We start from the raw sequence: 8,669 nt of genomic DNA, 5'->3' as shown, positions 1-8,669 counted from the left end.
ATCTATGCGGATACTATGTTTGCGAGACCATTCGCACGTTTACCTCTGAGCACAAGGATCACAGATTCGACGTAAGCAATGAACATTCACACCTCTATTTTTACCCGTCATTCTTTGTTATCATGATTGGTATTCATATTCATCTCCTCTTCTTATATAGCACGCGGCCATGATGACGAAGGTCCTACCAGAGCTACGCGCGATTGCTGTTGCAGAGGAGCTTGCGACCTCTCTGAGGACGGAAGCTATAGATGACAAACGACGATTTATTGTAGCTAGGGGCCATTACTGATGTTCATCCATGTAATCAAATAGACGGGCTCTAGTCCCGATAATTTAGATCTCCATATAATTGTATATATATGATCGCTTGTAAGATAAGTTAACCTTATATATATATATGCATAATTATTTCTATATAAATTATATGAAAACTAATTCCCGAACACCAAACGAGGCATCACGTTAATCTCCCAAACACCTAAACCCTAAAACCCTAAAACCCAAAAATAATTTCATTAAAAAAACCCTGAAAATAAGCAAAATCTGAAACTCTTTAGTCCCGGCCCGTGTAACGAACCGGGACTAAAGGTCCTGCCCGTGGGGCGCTACGAGGCGCCCACGTGGAGCACCTTTAGACCCGGCTTGTAACAGGGCCTGGACTAAAGGTTAGGCCTTTAGTCCCGCCCCTTTAGTCCCGGTTGGTGAACCGGGACTAAAGCCCCTTACGGGCCGAGGCTAAAGGCCCCGTCCCCACTAGTGCATGTGGTTTCCATTGCAGATTGTCTTACACCGGTACTTCTCTGGAGCGAAGGAATCTCACAAGGCCAAACGATGACTCTTGTCCTCCACTTCCCTAGCTGATCGAGGTTGCTAGCATGGGTGGAGGTGACGATGGCGACGACATCAATGGACGATGCGGACAAGGAATGCAACGGGAAGGTGATGCAATCATCTCAATGGCTGGTTAGCATATCGTACTGCACCAGTGCATCCATGCTTCTCCTAATCGACACTCCACCCTGCCAGACATAGTGGAATCGATGCCATCTTGAGTTTTCCCCCTTGTTCAACATTTTGTCTTCCCTGATGCTTCTATTAAACATTATAATTACAGTGTTGTATAAACTGTGGGCTGTATAGGGTTATCGACTCTTGACCACTATGTCATCCATGTAAGGGGGATCGCAGATTGAGTCAAGATTAGTCAACTTCGTTCCCAGATTGATCCCACCCGCAAGGGGGATCTCTCTGCTGCTGCATACGTTTGTAAGATGAAAAAAATTGCTCATGAATTGGCGGCTACTCGTATGCCGCTTGATTATGATGAAGTAGTCTTGCATATTCTGGAAGGTTTTGATGCAGATTACAATCCCTTCATTTCTCCCATATCCATGCGTCTGGATCAATGAGTCGTCCTGAATGAGCTCTACTCCCTCCCGCACTCGGTCGAGGCTCGCATCGAGGCTCAGAATGGCTATAAAAACTCCAGCGCTTATCTTGCCTCCAAGGGAGGCAACCGTGGTGGCTTCAGCCACCCATCTGGTGGAAACTCTCGAGGAGGCAACAACACCCGTGACAGCAAAAACAACTCAAGGGGCGGAGGCTCTCACTCCAACAACACGACCAACAACTCCGACACCTGTCAAGGTGGAGGACACGTGCTCAAGTGCCAACTCTATAAGCTTGAGGGACATGGAGCTTGGCGCTGCAAGAAGTGGTACGATCGCAACTACAACAATAACTTTCAGCGTCGAAGAGGAGGAGGTGGTGGTGGTGATCGTTCTGCAAACGCTGCTACAAACTCCTACGATGTCGATACCAATTGGTATCTTGACACCAGAGCCACAGAACACTTGACAGGCGATCTTGAGAGGCTTGCGGTTTGTGATCACTACACCAGCACTGAGCAAACCCACACCGCTAGTGGTCAAGGTATGGATATTGCACATGTTGGTCATTCGGTTTTAGCTACTCCCCAAGGCTCACTCATGTTGAATAATTTTCTTCATGTTCCATGTGCATCTAAAAATCTTCTTTCCGCATACCAACTTATGGAAGATAATCATGCATACCTTGAACTTCATCCTCAATTATTTTCTGTTAAGGATGAGGCAACATGGAGAGTTCTCCTTCAAGGAGGAGTAGGACGGGTTTGTTTCCTGTCACGGGTCAGCACATGGCCCCCAAGCGAGAAGTGCTTGGTGCAATAAAACCCTCAATGTCTCCATGGCACAAGCGCTTGGGGCATCCTGCTTTTTCGGTGGTCTAACAAATTCTTGGCAATTTTTGTCTTCTAGTGTCAAATAAAAAAGATCATCTCTTAGTTTATGATGCTTGTCAAATGGCTAAAAGCCATCAACTACCATACCCTCGATCAATGAGTGAGTTAAAAGATCCTTTAGAGCTTGTTTTTCGGATGTTTGGGGCCCTGGGCCGATTACTGTAGGAAGACAGAAATTTTATGTCAGCTTTATTGATGATTTCATCAAGTTTATTTGGATTTATTTGCTTAAACATAAGTCTGATGTGTTTGGGAAAGTTCATATTTTCCAACAACATGTTGAACGTCTCTTTGATCGTAAGATTATTGCTATGCAAACCGATTGGGGGTGAATACCAAAAGCTTAATTCCTTTTTTGAGCGCATTGCAATCGCTCATCCTGTTTCGTGCCCTCATGCTCATCAACAGCATGGTTCCGCGGAACGTAAGCATAGGCACATTGTAGAGGTAGGACTCTCCCTCCTTGCTCATGCATCCATGCCCTCAAAATTCTGGGATGAGGCATTTCTTACTCCTGCCTACCTTATCAATCACACCCCCAGTCGTGTTATCAAAAACCAATCTCCACTAAAATGGCTTTTTGGTACTAAACCCAACTACACTTTTCTTTGCATTTTTGGATGCGTCGTCTGGCCTAATCTTCTTCCTTTAAACAAACATAATCTTGAATTCCGTTCAAAAGAGTGTGCCTTCTTCACAAGGGTTACAAGTGTTTGGGTATTTCCTCCGGACGCATCTATATTTCCCGAGATGTGGTCTTTGATGAGTATGTTTTTTCCTTCTGCTAGCCTTCATCCTAATGTCGGTGCACAACTTCGCAAGGAGCTAATTCTTCTCCCACCACATCTTCTTCCACCATCACATGTTTTTTAGGGGGACGGCCGCAATGATCGCATGTCAATATCTAATGATACCTCTGATCCTCTATCTCAAAGTGTGCACGTAAGAGGAACTAATCATGAAGAAACAAGAGACAATTCGCTTAATTTTATGAAGAATCCAAAAACAGGAGAAACACCCGCAGAAAATCCGGCACCTGCGGATCCCGAAGCTGATGTGTGCGGGAATCCTGTCTCGGGATCGGCAGTGTCAGGACATGTCGTAACACCTTGGTTTTTGCTCCTGGATTTTTCCTTCGCGGAACTTGACTCCCATCTTTTTTTTCCATGCTATTGGATTTTCTCTCCATCTTAGGTATATGAAGATGGTCATTCAGCCTTGCCTTCCTATCCAACCAGAGATTCTTTCTAGTCCAGCCCTGCCACCCAAGATCTATCTCCGGACTTTGCCACCGAAGCCCTACCTTCCGAGTTGTTGGAAGGGAAACCCTGATCTCTCATGTTTCAAACAAACCCCAACTTCCTTTGATCTTTTGCCTCCCAAACTTTTTTCCAGTGATCATCCTTTATCTATAAACCCAGGATATGCAAAAATATTGCCAAGTCGTTTGCAATATTTTTCATTTATAATTAATTCATTTTTCTGCCAGTTATAGGAATTAAATCTAGGAAAATATCTATCCATCTCCAAAGTTCATAAAAACTTGTGGAGATATTCTTTGTTACCATTTTGATCTCCCATAAAAATATTGGTCATAATTAAATAAGGGAAATTGCATTTTCCTATTCAATGCCAATATTGAATTTCGGGCAGTTTCTAAAGGAACTACCATTTTGGTAGCCAGGAAAAATCCCAAATAATTTGTGGAGCTTCTCTTATCCATATCTCCACCATCTACACCAACAATCCAAGTACCATAGTTCAAAGTTTGAGCAAAACATCAATTTGCAATTTCTGTACAGTTGGGGAAATTGCAAAGGAAGTGCTTTAACCCTTGAGCTATTTGAGCTGAAATTTTTCATGGTGGTTAACATTGCTAAATCACTCATGGAAACCAAAAACCAGCTCAATCCCTCTATCCATTCTCCCACAACAATTTTCCGAAGTTTCTGTCCATTTGGAACCTGTGTGAAGGAAATACCACTTCCGCATTTCCAAATGAGTTGAAATTTTTCCAGTATGTCCATATATTCAAATTACTTCGCTCGACCAAATTGGTGCCAAATTCATCTAGCCAATTTGTCCCAGCAAATTCTTTTCCATTTCTGGCCAGTTTGTAAGTTTGCGAAGGAGATACCATCTAGAGTGGTTCATTTGTGGTAACACTTGGCTAAGATGGTCACCCTGGCGAATGATCAACCTTTGCCATAGATCATGCCAAGGAGATCACTCTGGTGGTCACACTACAGCACAAACATCTTGCTGTTGGTTGCTGTTTGACCAAGGTGCAATCACATGGAACTCTCCCATGCCATTTAGCTACACAAGTCAATCCAGGTAAGGGAGGAGAACACCGCACACACGGTTTGGCTGCGAGTGAGGCGTGGCAATGTCATGGCCACACGGTGACCACGTGCAGAGCATGCCAAATCGGTTTACTTTGCACTGGATCCTTCGGGAGCTCGTCTTCAGCGAGCTCTAGCTCGTCCGCAAGAGCCGACGAGCTGCCCACCGCGTGCGCGAGCCCTCTGGAACTCTCTCCCCCTTGTCCCCTAGCTCCCTGGCCGGGTGTGCCAACAGGAGGTGCTCCGCCCGAGCGCCGCCACGGCATTGAGTTCCCAGAGCTTCGGCTGTCATCGAGAATCCCTCCCCGCGGCTATATAAGCGTGTCCCCAAGTCCCTCCTCTTCACCAGCAGCCTCCTCGCCCCTTCTGACGACCTCCCCGAGCTCTTCTCTGTGCCATGGCCGCGGCTCTGCCTCACTCTGGCCGTCCCTGGTGGCAAGACCACCACCCACGGGAGCGAGATGCAACAGCAGACCTGTCCCCATTGCTGCTCGAGGTCACCGAATCTCCATTCACCGGCATCGATCCGGGTCGCTCCCCTGCTACTCATTTATTTGATGTCGGGAGGAAGGGTATGAGTGACCAGGAGGAGAGAGAAGATAAGGTGGGGGTCCACCTGTAAGAGGCTCAGGGTCCGGGTCCGCGCAGAGTAAGCGTAGGCGTAGTTCTGAAAATACTCTTTCCCTCAGCTGAAGACGTATTTCCCCAAAGGCGCTTTCTTCTAGCTAGCCAGGGACCTGTTTGTAGAAGTTTATTTTATATATTGGTCCCTAAACTTCATCGGGTTATATCTTTTCGCTCGTAACTCCGATTCAGGTGAAACCACCGCCCACGTCTTTAGTTCGTCGAGCCCATTCTAATGGTATCATTTTCATGATGGTTTCACATTCTGTAAATGACCATTTTGCCCTTTCCCTTCTATCATCCCTCCTCGAGAGCGAACAGTTTCTGGCGATCCTCTCCGCGGACTCTCCGCACTTCTTACCGGAGTATTCTTCGACCCCAAGCAAGTCGACCATCTGATATATGCCCTAAAGCATTGCTCTTTGTTATTCTTGCTTGTTTAATTACTGATATGCTTGTGCTAGAAATAATTAAACCTTTGTTAGATTGCACTTACTATTTACGTTACTTGCGATATACTAAGTCATAGTTAAATAATTTAAATGCCTAGTTGTTTCCCTCATAAGTTATTGTGGTCACACACATGTTTGCTTAATAAATATAGTCTGTTGATCTAGAGTCACCTGTCCGGGCTTATTCGTGCAACAACATTTGCCGGTATGGGATGGCCTTGAGTTGGTATGATTGCGTTCTCTTCTACCGGTACCACCAAACAGGGAAGGTTATGCACGCGCGCTACCTTGGCCCGGTGGGCGGCGATAACCTTGTGAGCCAGTTGACTGTTTTGTGCCAGCGTCACCATTTGGGACAGTTTAGTTTGGCCACGACGGTGGCAGGTGTCAATAGGACACAGTGCCACCCAGGGCAGGACTCCGGGGAGGATGAATGCCAGTGGTACGATAGAAGGGTCACGGGTGAGGCAGGTTTCGTTGAAGCAACGCTGGTCCACCCGAATGGGATCACGAGGCCAGGTGCTTGATGGTGTGGGTAAAGTGTGCAACCTTTGCAGAATGTCAAATCTATTCGAATAGCCGCGTCCACATTATTGGACAGCCCATCCATACCTCATTAGGTGGTCAACCATATCAGTGATAATAATGATGGAACAACTCGTCTTGTGCAGACATCAGATGATGTCAGGAATATGATATGTTAGCCATGGGATGGCTATGAGATGAGTGGTCGGATGACCACATGATTCGGATTGGATTTGGATCAAATTCAGATTGGATCGTGAAAAATATTCGGAGTATAATTTATATACTTAATATGCTTTCCTTATCATATTTACTTTACTAGTTATTTTGCTGGAGAATCCTGTTATACCATGATAATTAATATTGCTCTAATAAAAAATGCATGCTTGAATGCCATGGATTGCTTTGCTTGGTGTATATGTTAGTTTGGTTTGCATGCAAGTACATTCAAAAGTACTCAGCTTCCTTTAACATGGCCAGGTTCACATAAGGATCTGTCGTTGGCCGTCAAAGAGCCGTAGCGTTCGCTGGCTAGGAGAGTAACCTAGTCAGATCCCTGTGGATTGGAGCCGCACCAAGACCATGCTGCCTTAGATAGAGCCTTTCCGCTGCCATCACCTCTTGGATCATATCATGTAAGACTTATTTATCCATTAATAGAAATGTGTGTGTTCATGATACTTGTTGTAAACGCGCATACCAGAGTGATTTCCTGGGCTCGGATGCGTGGGGACAGTCTGGCTGCAGTGGTAATCAGGCAGGGCGCCACAAGCAATGGTATCAGAGAAGCCAGGCTGACTATAGGTTACCCTAGCCATACTTTAGTGTCTTGTGTTCAGTAGAAGGCCCAGATGGATTGTAGCCATCTTTGCCACTTGGCACGGCTACTGTTGATCATAAGGCAACCCCCTAAGTCTTTGTCTCTATCAGACCCTATCTCTCGTGGCCCTTGCCTCCGGTGTGAAACGCTCGCACCTGGCAACGACCCGTGAGCCCTGAAACCCGTAGGTCAACCAGATGTCCTTACCCTGCTTGCTAACCATGGCATTTCTCTTCTTACTCTAGTTTCCTTTGGGAAACGCCTATAAATTCGATCTTTCCCTGATAACCATAGGAAGTTGACTAAGCCACTTTGGTTATGGTCCTGCGTCGAGTGTGATGCTCCCTAAGGAAGTAGTAGGAGCTTGACACCAGTGCTACCAGGAGCATTGTGTGGTTTCTCTTCTAAATCCTTAGAGGTACATCAAGTGCGCTATACTAGTTATACTAGTGGATCCCTGGCCATGTGTGTAAGGTCCGCAACACTTGAGCTTTATTTGCTTCATGTTTTTTTGCGATTTTTGTTTCTTTTATTGGTTTCGTTTCTTTGCTGTGACTAAATTGATCCGCAAGTGTCGTCAAGAAGACCAGCATACAACTTGGATCATACCCAATAATCCAGATTAAACAAAAGTCAAACCATGCCAACTGCCTGATATTCAGAACATTACTACCGGATCTTTGAAGAATGAAAAATGGGTTAGAAGCACAATTCATGTGCAACAGACAAGGACAGAATATACGTGACAGAGTTTGCCTCATAACATATCATGCGTGAGGAGCAGTCAAATGAGCTACCGAGAAGGAACACCAGTCAGGACAAATTATTCAGTCCGGAATACAAGGATTATTTCAGTCAGTAATGGAATATGGATAAGTTCACAGTTGTCCGAATCAAGGAGCACCTAACATACTTGGAAGCTGAGCTGAACCGAATGGAATTATGTGTCAACTGCTTATTATGAACAACACCTCGGTTGAATGCAAAGGGTATTCTGAATTGATTAACGACATGAGGTCTGCGTGAGTCATGCAACCTTTACAGCAACAATAATCATACCAACGGAAGGGCAAGCGATGCGTGATCAACGGAAAATCTTCAGTCAAGGTATGGCCTATATCAAGTCTTGGCTCTGCTATGGGTAAAATTCTGGATGCTTCGGAAGGAAGCCAGAATCAGCCCTAGATCTGACGATACATCACAGCAAAACGCTTCTAGTATAAGGAACACAGCCTTCCCCCACAAGCTACCAAGAAGAGCTTACCAGATTGCCAATCTTCCTCACTACGCCACTTGGTGGGAAAAGATTCTTGGGTACGGCACTACCATCTTCCACAGCGGGCTATCGTGGAAGACTTCCGGCATAAGGCACCTGACCTTCCGTGGCAAACCACATGAAGGAAAGCTTATGAGGTATGATACCCAGCCTTCTTCAGAACACTAGACTGACAGAAGCTTCAAGCATAAGGAATGTAGCCTCCGTCAACACACCATTGTGCCTACAACAAGCTTGTCAGAAGCACGAACTAGTCTGGACACACATCCGCCTCAGAACCCAGTGGTTATGAAAGGATTTATCCTACACCTGCATATGTTGTGAGCCTGCAGTCCAGTGGGTC

At 45.6% G+C, this 8,669-nt stretch overlaps 1 non-coding gene across 1 annotated transcript; it reads left to right on the top strand.

Annotated features, from left to right (window-relative positions):
- Window positions 1–1,313: 1,313 nt before the first annotated feature.
- LOC123400572 lies at window positions 1,314–1,455 on the top strand. The gene has a single exon (XR_006610802.1). It is a non-coding gene; the product is annotated as a small nucleolar RNA Z247 (small nucleolar RNA).
- Window positions 1,456–8,669: the final 7,214 nt, after the last annotated feature.

This window comes from Hordeum vulgare, chromosome 5H (genome assembly GCF_904849725.1).
Source record: "Hordeum vulgare subsp. vulgare chromosome 5H, MorexV3_pseudomolecules_assembly, whole genome shotgun sequence".
Lineage (NCBI taxonomy): Eukaryota > Viridiplantae > Streptophyta > Magnoliopsida > Poales > Poaceae > Hordeum > Hordeum vulgare.
Note: the sequence above shows the minus strand (reverse complement) of the source record. Positions and strands in the feature narration are given on the sequence as shown.